The sequence below is a fragment of the Typopeltis vanoorti genome, chromosome 10 (assembly GCF_054136105.1).
Source record: "Typopeltis vanoorti isolate ZY-2024b chromosome 10, IOZ_Tvanoo_1.0, whole genome shotgun sequence".
Classification (NCBI taxonomy): domain Eukaryota; kingdom Metazoa; phylum Arthropoda; class Arachnida; order Uropygi; family Thelyphonidae; genus Typopeltis; species Typopeltis vanoorti.
In genome coordinates, this window is record NC_143558.1 from 93484077 (window position 1) to 93503086 (window position 19010).

General features: G+C 36.6%; 2 protein-coding genes across 6 annotated transcripts in view; one reads left to right on the forward strand and one right to left on the reverse strand.

Annotated features, from left to right (window-relative positions):
• The window catches only part of LOC150102596 (uncharacterized), a 337088-nt gene that overhangs the window by 292906 nt on the left and 25172 nt on the right, over positions 1-19010 (forward strand). The gene's annotated exons all lie outside the window — the stretch shown is intronic.
• The window catches only part of LOC150102597 (sulfotransferase 1B1-like), a 213354-nt gene continuing 208387 nt past the window's right edge, over positions 14044-19010 (reverse strand). The window contains exon 9 of the transcript XR_016548926.1: positions 14044-14506. The gene's annotated coding sequence lies outside the window, so the exon portion shown is untranslated. The remainder of the gene's footprint in view (positions 14507-19010) is intronic.

The window sequence follows — 19010 nt, forward strand, 5'->3', positions numbered from 1 at the left end:
TTGGACACCCTGGAGGTGTCAAATAATAATAAAAAATTAATAATAATTATATTTAGAAAATAGGAAACCATCTACCATCACACGAAGTGAGTGTCTGGTCAGAAAGCTGGCAGTCCAACTACAGAAGTCAGGAAACAGACCAAATGATGGGCGTTTACTTAACAGGCCTTTGTGCCGAGCCTGTTAAAGGCCTTGGAGATATCAAGGTCAACCACTTGAGACTTGCCAAAGTTTTCTATGTTATTTGTCTAGATATGGGTGACATAAGTGAATTTTGTTGTTGATTGACAGTCATTTATTAGTTGAGAGTCTTCAAGGTGACATAGCAGTTGAGCACTGATAGTTCTTTCCATTACTCTGGAAGTGGATGTGAGTCAACTCTGGAGCGCATACTCCTAGGACAGAGCAATGTCATCAGGACCAGGAGACTTTTTGGTATCCAATTTGAGCAAAATTTTTCTGATCTCTTTCTGTCATAAGGACAAACTGGGCATTGAGTGTGTGTGTGAAACAGTTGAGGGACATTTACCAAAATCACCAGTACAACAGTGTTGGGCAGAAGTTGTAACCAAGAGCATTAGTTCAAGATGGGAATGCATGACTGCTATTTGAATAGGATGCAAGATTGCTGCTTTTAGCTCTCTCAAAGTCAGTTTTTGACATGTCAATAGTTTTCTGCAGGCTATTCTGGGTTTTGGTAGGTAGATGGAGTTTTGGATGTAAGCTAGTTATTGTATGGACAATTCTTCTCTTGTACAGTTTTGGAACACCTGTCAGAGAACCAAGACTTCAATAGGGGATGGGCAGTTGGGATGGAATGAGGAATAAATGTTTCCATGCCAATAAGAATTATTTAGGTAATACTTTCAGCATACAGGTTTGGGTTAGATGGCCAAAAGCAATTATCCTTCCAAGGAAATGTGGTGTGTGTAGTGATGTAGATCATCCCACTTGGCTTTCTTGTGATGCCATAGGATGTGTGGATGTCAGTGATTGTGTTCATGTTGTTCTGTGGGGAAAGAGGTCAGCACAGAGAGGCCTCTAAGTAGTTCAGACCACAAAATTGTGGGTCTGAACTACTTAGAGGACATTCTACATTCACAGTGTACTTGGATGGGTCACTGGTGAAGAGGTCCAAGATATTCGAAGAGTGGCTGGCCAATTTTTCATTGGCCAACCACTCTCTAAATATCTTTTCAAACAGCATATGTACTATTTGCTTAAGGTTGTAAGTGATGGCAAAAGTTTCAGCCTCTCTACCTGCTTGATCTGTGTAGTTGGAATAAGGAAGGCCAGCTGGTGTTATGGATGAAGTCTCCAAGGAAAACAAACTACTGTTAAGAAAGTTGGATTATAAAATATCGGCTTTTCAGGAAGAAAAGTCAATATTATTATTTAAGAAATCGAAAAGTTCAGAATGGTTGGTAGTAGCATTAGGAAAGCAGTAGAGACAGAGACATTCTGAATTTGACAGAATGAGGTACAGATATTTTCAGCCAAAGAAGGTCAAAACTGGGAGATTTCAGATTAGGCACTCTTTGACATGGTATATTGGAGGACACATGTACAAATCAAAGAATGTGTAACTGGGAAATCTGAGATGAGTGGAGCTTGGAGGAGTAGAATTTTGGGTTTCTCTCAGAAAAACTAGGTGAAATTTTGCAGATTAGAGATGGAAATGGATATCATTGAGGTTGGAACAGAGACTATGTATATTGGTGTAATGTATTAGGAAGGTTCTGCAAGGCTTACTGTTGACTGCATGGGTCACGCAAGTTCCCTATGTAGTGATGGAGTTTGTTTTCACACTGGCTGTTAGTAGGAGTGGATTTTTGCATTAATACTCTTTCTGAATAATTGTCCACATGCTCTCTCCACTTTGTTGTTGTGGCTCTACTTGCAGCACATAGGTGAGATCTGGCACAGGATATTTGTTCCATCTCCCTGTGTGTTTGTGGGTCCCAAGCAATGACAGATTTTTTTGGAGTCAAATTTGCATTCTTTGGCTTGTTTGTAGGTGTCATCATTTAGCATTTTATTTTTTTCTGAATGCAAGTTCGGTAAAATCACATTTTTTTTTTTTTTTATTATTATTCTTTGCCTCCATTGTGTCTTACAGAGCTTGCTGGCATTTTCAGTTGTAGTCAAGTTCTTAGGCACCTGTTCTCCTGATCTGCTTATCTTGTCTCACTGCTTGTATTGTTTCTGAAGACAACTGGAGTTATTTTAAATTAAAGATGGCAAGAAATTATATTATTGGTTTCATCCTTTATCCAAGAGTAAGCAAACAGTTTGTGCATGAAGTAACTTCATGACAAGCCAAATCGTATTTAGAAGCTAATGATTTCTCATCAGTTTCCTTAGTATCCTATAATATGCATATCCTTACAGACTTGTATAATGCTATGCATTATGGGAAGGACCACTACCCAGACCAGTTTCAACCTTTATTGAGATGTCATCAGGTGGAGGCAGACCCAGAAGTGATAACAAGGTTGAAGTAATGCAGAAGTCATATTTCCATATACAAGTAGCCAGAAGATGTCACACCTTATTATTAAATTACTCTGGATTAGAGACACATTGAAAGTTTTTCTATTTGGTTATATTATTAATTAAAGATGCCAAGAAATTATATTCTTGGTCTCATCCTTTATCCAAGTATAAGCAAACAAAGTTTGCTCATGAAGTAACTTCATGACAGGGCAACTCGTATCTAGAGGCTAATGACTTCACATCAGTTACCTTAGCACCCATAATGCAATACACATATCCTTTTAGGTAATAACTAAGGCAGTTGAAATCATTAGTCTCTATATATATATGAGTTGACCTGTCATGAAGTTATTTCATGTGCAAACTTTGTTTGCTTACACTTGGATAAAGGATGAAACCAAGAATATAATTTCTTGTCATCTTTAATTTATAATATAACTAAGTGGGAAAACTTTCATCAGCTTGAGTTATTTGTCATACCTTTGCTATAAGGTAGGGACATATAGATTTGTTCTGTTAGTTTTGATGAATGACATCAGGGTCTAGAAGCAGGAAGTGGGGATAAATATTCATGTGATGCATGAATATATCACATAATAAATGTGATACATTTCTTATTTATAATATGTTACATTTCTCACAAAAAAAAAAAAAATTATTTTCTGGTTAATATATTGATCAATGATCCCTTATTGACTGCTGACTTCACTGTTTGCACAAATGTTCATTTTCTGTTCTGCACCTTCTAGAAGTTCTTTCATCTGTCATAATATCACCACTCTTTTCAAAATGTTAAAAGCATTGAATGAGTACAACTTCAGACTTATTGTATTAAATTTTCAGCCATAACTGTGCTACACTTACATAACAGTTATGAGAACTGTGTGTGTGTGTGTGTGTGCGTGTGCACGCGCACGCACTTGCATTTGTCTTTGATTAGAAAGCCCTAGGTGTGAATTCTGTGCAGAAGATGAGGAAAATTTTAAGAGCTTGTCAACTTCTATGAATTTTTTATGACTTTTATGAATTGCAGTCTCTTACAAAGGCAGACGAGTTTTCTCACTTGGAAACCTTTTCCTTCATACAACGCAGATGAACTGGAGATAGAACATGTGCAAATAACAGACATAATACACTTGCCTTGTATAGACTATAATGCTAAACAACAACAGCCACTGTTTACATATCCAAAATAAGCTACTTCCATCAAATTTCCCAGACACTACAATTTTAAGAGAATGCTGAATGCTGCATTTAGTTTTCAGCTTTTCATATGTGTGATTGCAATATTAAAAAATTGAATAAATATTCATGTTATACAAAACTTAGGCCACTTCCAGCTTTAGCACTTGCTCCCTTCTCATCTACCTAGCCATATTAAAATTTTTGAAAAAAAATGAAATAAAAACCAAGGAATAAAAATATATCATTTAATGCTTTTTAATGATTGTACCATAGATTTTTAGAATCACCATTCAAATCTGCTTTAAACAGAACTAAATGGTTTAAGAAAAAATGTGATCTGAAAGTAATTACAGAATATATCTGTGAAAAATGACACCTGCCTACTCTGTAGCCAAATGGAAACAGCAAGTAAAGCCTCAAGTAAACCAATGATTTATAAATATCAAAGAAGGAAAAAAAGAGAAGGTTCTCATCAAAAATACTGAAAAAGAATTATTCATAATAATGCTTAATGGTATAACCAACACCAAGAAGGGGGCGGGGAATACATTTATTAAACTCACTAAAATTTCACTGGTTTTCTACCCTTCATCATCAGACCATGATGATACCTGTGACAGACCCACAGCACTAAACTAAGTAATCATAGAAACGGTTTAAAATGTAACTGACACCTAATGTCTTTGCATGGTGTCTTCTATGCAAAGTGTGTCTTCTATGCAAAGTTAAAGTATCTCTGTTTAAAGCCTTGTGGAGTGCCATCCAATGATCCAGACACTGAGAAATTGCAGGAATACATTGTGCATAATGCAAAAGTGATATCTGAGGAGGAAAACAAGTAGTTCCAAAATCACCAGAGGCATTGTAAACACCAAATGAATAGAATTTGCATATCACACAACTCAGCAGGTGCCAGATGTGTTTTAAAAGATGGACACAAATTTTTCAATTCATTCTGGTTGTTAATATCTTCCACAATGATGGCACTAACATTGCCCCAACATGCTTTGCTTGTGAAGCTGTACTACCTAAACATTTGCAATGCTGTTGCTGTACTATGAATTTCATTCCCTGAACAAATATCGACAAGTTTCGCTATCTTCATGTACTCTGCGATGAATGAGTAATCATTTTTGAAGAAATGGAATCATTGGGGGGTTAAAGCTGGCAGAAGTCGCAAACCAATCAGTTCACAGCAAATCAGTGAAGTTGCCACTGTCATTGTGGAGCAAGCCATGAATAACAACAGCATTGGTTCCTGCAGTGCATGTGCTGTATCAAGACACGTGGATGTGCCTTACACAACTGTCTGTAAAATTCTACAGAAGATTCTGCATTTCTACCCATTCAAAATAACCCTAGCACAGGAGTCACACCTGGAAGCTTTGAAAGTCAACTAGCATTTGTTTTAACATTCCTTGCTTGAGTGGAGTTGGATGCTGCATGACAGTGGATTATTTTAGGAAGATGAGGCTCACTTTCATCTGAATGGAGGTGTGAATATGTGCAATTGCTGTGTATGAGCTAAGCAAAACCAGCATGTAATCCAACAAATTACTTTGCATTCACCCAAAGCATCTGGTGTGGGTTTACAGCTTCGTTTATCATTGGATCATTCTTTTTTTGAGGACGTTCACCAGTCGGATTCTGTGACCTCCTCCATTACAGTAGTAACTGAGGAGGATCTATTTCTATAAAATAGAAACTGTTGAAAGTTATGATTTACTGGGGTACAGAATCAGAAATGATGGTAAATGTGAAGATGAAATTAAAAGAAGGATAGCCATGGGAAAAAAAGTGATGCTAAACCTGATAGTAAGGCCACAAAAGTTAGAATTGCTAAAGCAATGGTATTTTCAATAGTGGTGCATGGATGTGAAAGCTGGATAATTAAGAAGAAAGATAGAAAGTGAATTGATTCATTTGAATTATGGGTGAGACTATTAAGAATCTCATGGACTGCAAGAATGGCCAATAAGAAGGTTTTAGAGAATATAAAGATGGAATGTTCCATAGAGGCGATGATTGCTAAACAGAAGTTGATGTACTTTGGACATATTATGCAAGCTGATGAATCATTGGAAAAGGAAATTATGTTGGGGAAGATTGAAGGAATGAGAAGAAGTGGAAGACCACAAATGAGTTGGATGGACAACATAAAAGAACTTACCAACTTCAACTTACAATTACTGAAAGAAAGGATAAGAGATTGAGCAGGACAGAGAGCCGTGTTCACAAGATCACCAAGAGTCGAAAATGACTGGATGGCATATAACAGCAACAAAGGAATAATTACATGAAACAACATGTTGTAGAGGGAATAAAGGGTTTGAGGGTGTTGGATCTTATAGTAGCATCAAAAGATGTATCAATAACCAAGATAGACTCTCTGTCTCCATTTGGGGAAGAGTGAATTCCAACTTGGTTTATCCTTCTGACCTTGGGATTGCAGTCTGATACTGCTACTCTGCAGCAATCTCTGACCACTTGCCATGCACTGCTGACATTGTTTCCTTGTAGCTTCTCAAGCCATGGCAGTTCCAAGATGACTCCTGAGTCTCCCATAATCACCAGCCTTGTAGTCGAACATAAACCCCTTCTTTACAGAGAACTTCACATGTTTGGCAACTTCCCAGAACAAGACCGCATGTAGAGTTCTCTGTAAACAAGGGGTTTACGTTCAACTACAAGGCTGGTGATTATGGGAGACTCAGGAGTCATCTTGGAACTGCCATGGCTAGTGAAGCTACAAGGAAACAATGTCAGCAGTGCATGGCCAGTGGTCAGAGATTGCTGGAGAGTATCAGTATCAGACTGCAATCCCAAGGTCAGAAGGATAAACCAAGTTGGAATTAAGTGGATGAATAGGGATATAAAGCAAGAGCTGCAAAAAAAAAAAAAAAACCATTGTGGAGGGAATTCTTCTTCTTCTTTCACTCTGCCTTATCCCATGTTAAACAGGGTCGGCGCACCAATCTTTAACCTTCCTCTTCCAAGTTCTCCGGTCCAGAGCATCCTTCGGACTCCATCCTTTCTCCCTAAGATCCTCTGTCATCTTATCCCTCCATCTGAACTTGGGCCTGCCTCTTTTCCTCCTTCCCTCCAACTCCATATACTCCACTCGTTTACCAACATACTCCTCGCCCTTCCTCTCAACATGTCCAAACCACCTCAGCCTACTTTCTTGTATCTTCTTGCCAATTGGTCCCGCCTTAACCGTCCCTCTGATGTAGTCATTCCTTATCCTGTCCTTCTTTGTCACACCACTCATCCATCTCAACATCCGCATCTCCGCTACCTCCATCTTCCTCTCCTGTGCCTTGGTTATAGGCCACATCTCTGTGCCATGGAGCATTGCTGGCCTCACCACCATCTTATAGAGCTTTCCTTTCCTCTTACAACTCACTCTCTTGTCGCACAGGACCCTGCTCATCTTCCTCCAATTCATCCAACTGCATGTTATTCGGTGCTGTATTTCCTCATCCAGGTCACCATTCCTCTCGACAACCGACCCAAGGTACTTGAATTTCTTCCCTGAAATTAGCCTTTCACCCTGGAGTCATATGACGATATCCTCGTCACTCCCCTTTGACATATATTCAGTCTTCACCCGGTTAATTCTCATGCCGCTCTCCTCCAATGCCTTTCTCCACTCTTCCAGGGTATTTTCAAGCTTCTCTCGGGATGATTCGCATAGAACAATGTCATCGGCAAACAGCATGCTCCATGGTGCCTCCTTCTTGACATCCTCCACTAGTACATCCATGACCAGGTCAAAGAGGTAGGGGCTCAGAGCTGACCCTTGGTGTAGCCCTACGACAATAGGAACCCTTCTGCCATGCCGACACTAGACCTGACCTGAGTTTCTGTTCCATCATACATCTCCTTCACCAACCTCACGTACTTCTCCGACACCCCCTTCTTCCTCATATACCTCCTGCCTGGCCACTCTGTTGCCTTTTCCAGGTCTATAAACACCATGTGCAGATCCACTTGCATCTCTCTATATTTCTCCATCAATCGCCTTAGCGCAAATATTGCATCCGTTGTCCCTCTTCCTGGCATAAATCCAAACTGCTCCTCACCAATTTTCGTTTCCTGCCGTAACCTTGCTTCAATTACTCTTTCCCATATTTTTAATGTGTGTGACATCAGCTTGATTCCTCTATAGTTGCCACAGTCTTGAACATCTCCTCTTCCTTTGTAGATTGGGACGAGAATACTTTTCCTCCATTCCTCTGGTATCTTTTCCTGTTGGGCTATTTTACACATCAGATCCCATAACATATCCACTCCCTCACTGCCCAAACTTTTCCACACTTCCCCAGGTATCTGGTCTGCTCCCACAGCCTTTCCATTCTTCATTTTTCTCAGTACCCAAACCACTTCCTCTCTACTTATGTCTTGCACCGGTCTCTCATTTACCTCTCCATCCTTGCACCTCTCTCTTGGATTCTCCTCATTTAGTAGTTTTTGGAAATATTCTTTCCATCTTCCTCTGATTTTTTCTCATCTTGTAATACTACTCCTGAGGCATCCTTTATCTGCTTGACTGATGTTATGTCTTTCGAGGCCTTATCTCTGGCTTTCGCTATTCTCAACAACTGAGCTTCGCCACTGTTTCTCTCCAGTTCTTCATAAACCTCATCAACTGCCCTCGCTAGCCACTGGGGAGGGCAAATTAGTCTTCTCAGTGCCGGTCCCAAGCCCGGATAAATGGGGAGGGTTGGCGTCAGAAAGGACATCCGGCCATAAAAAAAAAAAAAAACCATGCCAAAATCCAGGAGGGAATATAAAGAAAAAAGTGATCAGAATACTCATGAGCAGTACAAAGGGCAAGCAAGAAGGATAACTAGTATGGTAAGGAAGGCCAAATTAGACTATGGGAGAGAATTAGCCAAATAAACCAAAGTTTTATCATTATGCAGCAAGTAAAAGGAAGAATGACTTTAAATAATGCTGATGGTAGAAAGGTGACTGAACTAAAAGAAATAGTTGAGTTGCTGCATGATTATTTTGCAAAGGTGTATCATCCAGGTGGTGATTTTAAAGTTGCTGATGTTACAGAGATGGATATCAACATTGAGGTAGATGAACCAGAGGTGTTCAGCATATTAAAAAGTATGAATGTGAACACAGTAGTGGGGCTGGATGGCATATCAGCCCATGTACTACTTGAGTGTGCAAGAGAATTGGCACTTCCTCTGATGAAGTTGTTCAATCTAAGTCTCATCTCTGTCAGGATTCCAAGAAAGTGGAAAGACGATAAGATAGTACCATTGCAAAAAGGTGGCTTCAAGACAGAGGTAGCAAACTACAGACCAATTAATATATCAGGAGTGGTTGTTAAAGTATTGGAAAAGTTGGTGAAATGTAAAATACAACAGTGGATGGATAGGGATGCAATACACTGTCAATTGTCAATGTCAATTGTAGGACAGCATGGCTTTGTAAAGGGTAGGTTCTGCCTTAGTTACTTATTCAATTTTATAATAAAGTGACAGCAGAATTGGATAAAGGTAATGGCTTCATCATGAAACTGCCTCAACTTTGCCAAGGCATTTGACAGAATACTACCTGGAAAACTATAACAAAAACTGGAGAGGATGGGAATGGATATGAGACTAGTAGCATGGATGGGGGGGGGGGGGAATGGCTGACAAACAGACACCAGAGAGTAGTATATGTGGTGTGGAGTCTAGGAGAATAATGGTGACTAGTGGACCTCAGAGTTCAGTAGGGCCACTCCTCTTTAATTTGTATATCAATGACATAGGGAAAGATTTAAGAAGGGATGTTCAGCTGTTTGCTGATGATGTAAAACTGGGGAGAGCAGTAGTTGATAAAGGTGATGTAGATATCCTGCAGGATGATTTAAATAAATGGACACTGTGGGCAAAGGATGATTGTCAATTTAAAGTTGCAAAATATAAGGTTATGCACTTCGGGGTGAAAAGGTTCCATATGGTGTATCATATTGATGAGGCTATGGATTTGGGGATAATGGTGGACAAAGAATTAAAGTTCAGAGAGAGCATATTGCAAAAGTTGGTAAAATAACTCAACAAATTATGTTGAAAAATAAGCTAGCAAATAAAGATAAGGAAGTTATTATCCCTCTTTATATGACTATGATTCAGCCACATCTTGACTACTGCTCACAGATTAGGTCACTCATCTCGAAAAGATTCAGATACCAGAGATCAAGATGGTGACATGTCTGTGGAATACTCCCTATGAGGATATGTTGAAAGTTTGTTACAAAGTTGAGTTGATAGGCAGAAAAGAGGGGACATGATAGAAACTTTTAAGATATTAAAGGAGTTTTATAAAAATTGATGCAAGTGAAATTTTTCAAATCAGAGAACTAGGGGTTATCTGTGGAAGTTGTGTAAAGATATAGTTAGTAGGGGTGTGCGGACCAGATTTTTTTCATGGAGAGTGGTGAGTGAGTGGAATGGATTGCCAGAATTAGTTGTGAGTTTCCTGATGGTGAATGGATTCAAGGAGAGATGTAATAGGTTTTGTGTGCATGGTGGTTGATTTGGATCTCCTTGTGATGAGTCTCTGGACTCCATGGAGATGCCATAAAATAATAATAAAAATAAATAATTCTGGAACTTCTGAAGAACTATTTCTCATAAAAGGGATAATTTTAGTCTATCACTTTTATGTAGGGTTGGACAATGTAACACTCAGAATTTCTTTGTATAAATGTTCTAAACGATTATTACTTGTATGGAGAACCTTAATTTTCTTCTCACTATCCTCATATGGATGAGGATAGTGAGAGGGGAGGATAGGGAAAAAATTGGGAGAGACCTTTGCTCAGCAGTGGAATGCAATAGGCCAATAATGACAACACTGATCAAATGTTTTCCTAGCATTTGATCATTATTCTTGTTGAGAGGCTTATACGCTGGTTAGACATAATAACTAATATTTAAGGAAATTGACAGCGTATACTGGAAATATAGATTAAATAAACTTTAATATACACTTTCCAATATTTTGGCGAACGTCACGTTGCCATCTTCTTGGGAACTTACTAAAAGGACACGTGCACACAAGTACTAATACAACAAATGAGACTGAGGCTAGGACGCTAGCGTTTTCCTAAAGTCTTGATGGTGCCCCCTGGCGGGCTATATTGGTAGTTCTTGGCCTTTGGGCTGAAGTTCTTTTGATAAAAGTTTCCCAAATTTGGGGCAGTTTCATGCATCCAAATTTGTTGAGGTTTGGCATGTTCCTAAGGGCCGAGGCTGATTCCATGAATAGTCTTTCATACATGAACTTGCTGCGGTGTATTACTGTGGCTTTCTTCCATCTTATTCTGTGGCGAGTATCCAGAGCGTGGTCTGCAAGCCCAGAGTGGCTGTACTGGTGAAATCGGATGTAATCCTTGTGTTCTGAGATTCTGATATTTGCTGTCCTGCCTGTTTGGCCAAAGTAGGACAGTTTTTATTTATTAGTATATTTAGTATATTAGTTTATTTATTAGTACTTGTGTGCACGTGTCCTTTTAGTAAGTTCCCAAGAAGATGGCAACGTGACGTTCACCGAAATATCGGAAAGTGTATATTAAAGTTTATTTAATCTATATTTCCAGTATACGCTGTCAATTTCCTTAAATATTAGTTATTATAGCATTTGATCAGTGCACAAATTATCACAATATATGTATATATATACTGTATATATTTATATTGTGTGTATATATATATATATATATATATATACACCCATACACGGTACTAATGTACTATAGGTTGATCAACCAACCTCCTGTGTATGGACACAACATAATATATATATATATATATATATATATTTGAAAAAAATAGATTTAATGACTCCAAGACCGAGATAACATATAAAGATTTTAATGATAAATACTACTAGTTTCGGCATATAGCAGCCTTCTTCAGGTATTTATAAAGGAAAGGAATACTAATAAACATTGAATTATTTAAACAAAACTGGAAATTACAGGTACAAATTGCCTCACATAATCGATACATAAAAACGTTGTATTTTTCAAGTTGTTCCAACTGGCGTGCCATTGTTTGTTGCAATTGTGTGTGCAAGTTCACATGATCGCCAATATTGAATAACTGCAGCATGGCTATCTGGGATGTTATAACTTAAATTATTATTTAAGTGGACTGGGTTCAGTAGGATTTCCCTTGATTCTACAATTTTTCTTTCAAACTCATCTTCACAGCGAAAAATATTTTCTGATCTATTCCAGCATACAGAGTGGCTTTGTTGGTCATCATTAGGATTATTTGAGAAAAGAACATGACTGGATAACGCAGTTGCATGAGATCTTTTGTATGAGATGTCTCTCTTATGCTCTTCTATGCGTTGTTCAATAGATTTGTTAGTTTGACCAAAGTATGGGATATTGCAATCACACCACAATTTATATACTCCAGGGTACTTAAGGTTGTGATGAGTAGGTTTTGGATGGCAGATTAGAGAGCGGATTTTTGGAAGTGTGGTGAAGAAGGTCCTGATATTATATTTTTTAAGGACTTTAGCTATTTTCTTAGAGACTGTGCTAATGTATGGAATGGAAATGCTACCTTTAAAATTAATAGTCTCTGTTGTGCACTGCTTAGGAGGGTTCAGTAGAAATTTCTTAATTGTTCAAAAATCCGCTCTCTAATCTGCCATTCAAAACCTACTCATCACAACCTTAAGTACCCTGGAGTATATAAATTGTGGTGTGATTGCAATATCCCATACTTTGGTCAAACTAACAAATCTATTGAACAACGCATAGAAGAGCATAAGAGAGACATCTCATACAAAAGATCTCATGCAACTGCGTTATCCAGTCATGTTCTTTTCTCAAATAATCCTAATGATGACCAACAAAGCCACTCTGTATGCTGGAATAGATCAGAAAATATTTTTCGCTGTGAAGATGAGTTTGAAAGAAAAATCGTAGAATCAAGGGAAATCCTACTGAACCCGGTCCACTTAAATAATAATTTAAGTTATAACATCCCAGATAGCCATGCTTCAGTTATTCAATATTGGCGTTCACGTGAACTTGCACGCACAATTGCAACAAACAATGGCACGCCAGTTGGAACAACTTGAAAAATACAACGTTTTTATGTATCGATTATGTGAGGCAATTTGTACCTGTAATTTCCAGTTTTGTTTAAATAATTCAATGTTTATTAGTATTCCTTTCCTTTATAAATACCTGACAAAGGCTGCTATATGCCGAAACTAGTAGTATTTATCATTAAAATCTTTATATGTTATCTTGGTCTTGGAGTCATTAAATCTATTTTTTTCAAATGTATAACAACTGAGTAAAAGCTGATCGCCATATATATATATATATATATATATATATATATATATATTCATTTTTCTAAATTAACTGACTTAAACCCGAGAATTATAACACAATGACATTTATTTGAAAAAAACGCAACATGTTTCATCAAGAATGACTTCTTCAGGCGATAAGAACATAGAAAAGATAATAAAAGACACTTAAATTAACATTGACACACTCCAAAGCTATACAATTACAAAGCCATAATATTTGACTGTAAATTACAGTTATTATAATTACAATATATATATATTACAAATATATATATATATATATATATGTATATTTTATTTATTTTTTTTTTTTTAATGTATAAAAAAAGATGGTCCCAGAGCATTATTTATAAAAACAAGTTGTGAACTAATCAAATGCTAAAGTTTTACGTGTGTAGAGGCTTAAGTGCTGTGAGGACATCATGTTGGAGGCTTAATGGATATTTTTACAACACTTAAAAAGAATTAAAATAGACTTTAATGCTTCCTATATTTCGTCCTAGTCACTAGGACATCTACGGGGATTACAAAAAAATTAATGTAATATATGCACAAATAACAAACAATACTAAGCCCAACCACGTGGGTGACACTAAAGTCCTATCTAGGTAGAGAGCCCTCTCACGTGGTTGGGCTTAGTATTGTTTGTTATTTGTGCATATGTTACATTAATTTTTTTGTAATCCCCGTAGATGTCCTAGTGACTAGGACGAAATATAGGAAGCATTAAAGTCTATTTTAATTCTTTTTAAGCTAAAGTTTTAACATATGTAAATAGAAAGCTCTATTTTGAGATTGACTTACTGGTTGATTAAGTCAATCTCAAAATGACCAGTGAGTCAAAATATTATCGTTATACATATTTTCTATTTTATTATATTTTTTCTTTTTTATATTTTCTTGGTGAAGTCTCCAAGTCTGATATTTTGGTTTGGCCTTACATAAACTGTACAAAGTATAATGTGTTATCGATACACAAATTATATATACAGTTGATCCCTTGAACAACATGGGTTTGAACTGTGCAGGTCCACTTATATGCAGATTTTTTTCAATAAATATATTGGAGTCCATGCAGTTAGCCGAGTGGCTAGGCACTTCGCAACCATATACCTTTGGAAAGGAGTGTCCTGGGGGTTCAATTCCTGTTGCCAACTTAAGGATCTTTCTCAGACATAATCAAGTTAGTCAGTCTTGAGCGTGGACAGCAGGGATTTCCTCTCCAGTTTATCTGGGGTTTTTCCTCCCGCAAGCAGGCAAACCAGCTCCATGAACACACGCAGCTACCATAGAATATACCTGGAGGCATAGGGCTAGTCACCTTATCGTCGGGACGGGTACGACTTAGAAGGGCTTAAGATAGCTCTGTAACAGGACAGTAGGCCCCATGCATAGAAGGGAGAAGAAATATATTAGAAAATTTTTTTGAGATTTGCAACAATTTGAAAAAATTTGCGATGAACCACGTAGCCTAGAAATATTGAAAAAAATTAACACAAAGTTAGGTTATGTCATGAATGCATAAAATATATGTAGATACTAGTCTATTTTGTCATTTACTACCATAAAATATACACAAATCTAATATAAAAAGTTAAATTTATCAAAACGTATGCATACAAACACTTACAGACCGTACATGGTGTCATTCGCAGTCAAGAGAAATATAAACAAACATAAAGATGTAGTATTAAATCATAACTGTTATTAATTAATTTAATTGATTAATTAGCATAAAATAAAAATTTTATAATCCTTTCCTTCATGCTTACATGATGTTCAAAATATTATGAAAATTATGGAAACAATTACTGTGTTGGAGTAAAACTGTAGTTTAATATAATATAAACAAAAATAAACACTCGACATTTCAACCTTCACATTAAGGTCATCATCTGGAGTATACACATACAAAGAAACTACCTGCACTACAATCCACATGACATACTAAAGTTACTGACCAACCGTTACAACTATTGGGCTGACCTCTAATGAAAAAAAACCTTACTACATCAAAGCTAGAGTGCTGTTATTATTATTATCATCATCTATTAGGCTACAAAGTTAAATTCAGCTGGAGAGCAACATGTTTACAAAAAAGGAAAAAATTAATAAATAAAAATTAAAAAAAAATACTTATATAAGTATACATATAAGTTACAGCCAACTGGTATGGATAGTGCCCAATAAAATCTAAAAATTTTGCTTAGAGTCCTAAAGTCAGAGTTTGCTGGAAACTAAGTGGGCTGAATGTGTGCCATCCAAATTTTTGTGATTTTTATGCCACCATTCTTAAGATTAGGGTGGTTAATCAAAATTTCACAGGCTTTAAATTTCTGTTCTCATACCAGGTTTTTATATGATGTAATGAGCAGGTACTTTTCCAATCAATTTGGTGAAGGGTGTTCCCAAGGTACACAAACATAACGTCCTGCTTCAGCCGATAGTCAGGGCATAGACAGCCCTAATTATCACCTAGCCAAGAAATTAACGTCAATACTCAAGGAGTTGGTAAGTCATTCCTCCTCCTATATAAAGAACACATAACACTTTATAAACAAAATTAAAAACATGACACTCAGCAAAGATGATTTATTAGTCAATTTTGACATTTCTGCCCTTTTCACAAATGTCCCAATCAGTGACACAATTCTTCTCTTACAGAACAAATTTCTGCCTGACATTACTGCTCTCTTTGTCCACGTACTACATTCTGGTTACTTCATGTGGAAAAATTAATTTTACCTACAAAAAGAAGGTACAGCTATGGGCTCACCTCTCCCCCCCCCCCCCAATCACTAACCTTTATGTAGAAGCTTTTGAGCAAAGCTCTTGATTCCTTTACTCTAAAACCTACAGTGTGGCTTAGATACGTTGACGATGTTTTTGTTATCTGGCCACATGGTCGCCAAACTTTAAACACATTCCTTAGCCACCTGAACAAACAACATGAGTGCATACAATTTACTATTGAAATTGAAAATCAGAACTTGCTCCTGTTCCTGGATATACTGGTCATACGTCTTCCCTCAGACAGTCTATCTTTCATGGTTTACCACAAACCAACACATACTGGCATAGGCATATGCATGCTAACACTAACATGCAACACATACTGGCACTGGCATATACATGCTAACTCATATCACCACCCTTCGCAAAAGTTTGGAGTCATTAGCACCCTCAAAAACAGAGTTATAACAATTTGCTCTAATCAACAGGCTCTTAAACAAGAAATGAAAATTATTAGCAATACATTTATAAATAATGACTATAACAAAAATACTATTAATAAAGTTCTTCATGAAACTTCATCAAAAAATAATATAGATTACAGTAAAACCATGGCTATCCCATACATTAAAAGGTTATCAGAAAAAAATTAATAGAATCCTACACCATTATAATCTTAATGCCACTTTTAAACCACCTAAACATATTCAACTCCTCTCAGGATCCTCTTCCCCGATTGGCACATCCTGCAGCTTATTGCACCTCTAACGCACCTTATATTGGGGAAACAGGACGTACAATCCTTATCCGTAAAAAAAGAGCACAAAAGACACATTAAATTTAACAATTTTGGTGAAGTAGGCCTCTCAGATCACGCCCTTAATGACCTACATCAAAGTGATTGGAAAAGTAACTGCTTGTTACATCATGTATGAATGGAAATTTAAAGAAGCCTGTGAAATTTTGATTAACCACCCTAAGCTTAAGAATAATGGTGGCATAAAAATCCCAAAAATTTAGATGGGCACACATTCAGCTCCCTTAGTTTACAGCAAATCCTGACTTTAAGACTCTAAGCAAATTTTCAGCTTTTATTGGGCATTATCCATACCAGATGGTTGTAACTTACATGTATACTTAATATGAGTAATTTTTTTTATTATTTATTAATTTTTTCCTTTTTTATAAACGTTGCTCTCCAGCTTAATTTAATTTTATAGCCTAACAGATGATGATAATAATAGGACTCTAGCTTTGATATAGTATGTTTTTTTTTTTCTTTTCAACGGTTGGTAAGTAACTTAGCATGCCATGTAGATTGTAGTGCAGGTTGTATATATATGTATATGCTCCAGATGATGACCTTAATATGAAGGTCTAAACATCGAGTGTTTATTTTAGTTTATATTAAGTTTTACTCCAACATGGAATTATGAAAATTCCGTATGAAAATTACATTATGAAAATTCCATAATTTTCATAATTTAAAAATTTTATAATAATTCATTCATTAGTGCAGGGTTTCTCAAACTGTGTTCCGTGGAAGGTGACTAGGTGTTCCGTGAGAAGTTCCGGAATTTGTCATTTTAGTTTTCTAAGCATTTTTCATGAATAAATATTTTATAGTAGAAATATTCTGAGGAGAATAATATTCGTGAATATATCAAAGTTCAGACCCAGAACGCCTAATAACATCTGTGTATTGTTAATTTTCACACATCGAAATCTTTCAACAATTGGGAAAGAGAATACCGCTGTTTATGATCGATCATAAAAATTGCCTGCAAGTCGATTAGAACAATGGGCGGCATATACTCTGTTCTCAAAACTGGTTGAAATAACATCTGTGTTGCAAATGTTAGTGGCCAATCAGCAAGGAGTATAAAGAAAATTTTTCCACTGAAATTGAAGATCAAGGTAGTCTGTATTCGGTTCTCAAATCTAGTAATGCTGAATACTTTCTTCGCAAGTTCGTATTGCAGTGTGTAAGTGCTTGTTCTGAAACTGGAGTGCCGTGATTTTTTTAAAAGTAACAGGAATACAGAGTTAAAATCTAAAACGAATAAGAGACAAGGCACTTTGTTTAATTTTGGTATTAAGAAATCTCATATTGAAAGTGTTTGTGATGGAACAGATAGTGAGTTATCCACCTCAAGCAATTATTAATTAATAATTAATAATAATAAAATTATTAATTAATACATTACAAAATAACCAAGGTGTTCCGTGAAAATTTCAGGATTTGTGAAGTGTTCCGTCATAGAAAAAGTTTGAGAAACCCTGCATTAGTGTATAAGATAGGCTACTGTGAAGCAATCATATTGCCGCTGCTTTGTTATCAATGCATGAAACATTATACCTGTAAATGAATAAATAAATAAATATAAATAATATATTCATTTTCGATGTCTAGTATTAGTAATATGCATAACATCTATATCATAAAAGACAATATGTCCATGCGGTTAGCCTAGTGGCTATGCGCTTTGCAACCATATGACTGGGAAAGGTGTGGTCCTGGGTTCGATTCCTGTCACTGACATGAGGAGCTTAACGATCTTTCTCAGACATAGCCAAGTTAGCAGGTCTTAGGCGTGGACAGAAGGGTTTTTCTCCCCCAGTGAACTGGCTCCATGAACACATGCAGCTACTACAGACAGAGAATATACTGGGAGGCTTAGGGCTACTCACCTTATCCTCAGGATGGGTATGACTTAGATGGGCTTAAGATAGCTCTGTAACAAGCCAGTAGACCTAACACATAGAATGGAGAAGGAGAAGAAGACGAAGATAAGACAATATTGATGTAGGTACTGACAGACAGACAATTCATCTTGCAAACAGATGGATTAAACTTACAGTATCGATAAATACAGTACTGCAAATGTATTTTCTCTTCCTTATGATTTTCTTAATAAAATTTTCTTTTCTCTAGCTTACTTTATTGTAAGAATACAGTATATAATACATATAACATGTAAAGTATGAGGGTGGTCTGAAAGGTTCTTGGCCTAACAATGAAAAAACGAATTTATAATTTCAAAATTATTTTTATTTTTCAACATAATCTCCCTTAAGACTAATACATTTATTCTAGCAATGCTCCAGTGCCATTATCCTGTACATGTAGCGGTTCTCAGTAAGATGCAAAATACCCCTCTACATCTGCAGTCACCTCTTGATTCGAAGAAAAACACTGACCAGCGAAGAAGAGTTTTAGTTTTGAGAAGAGATAGAAGTCA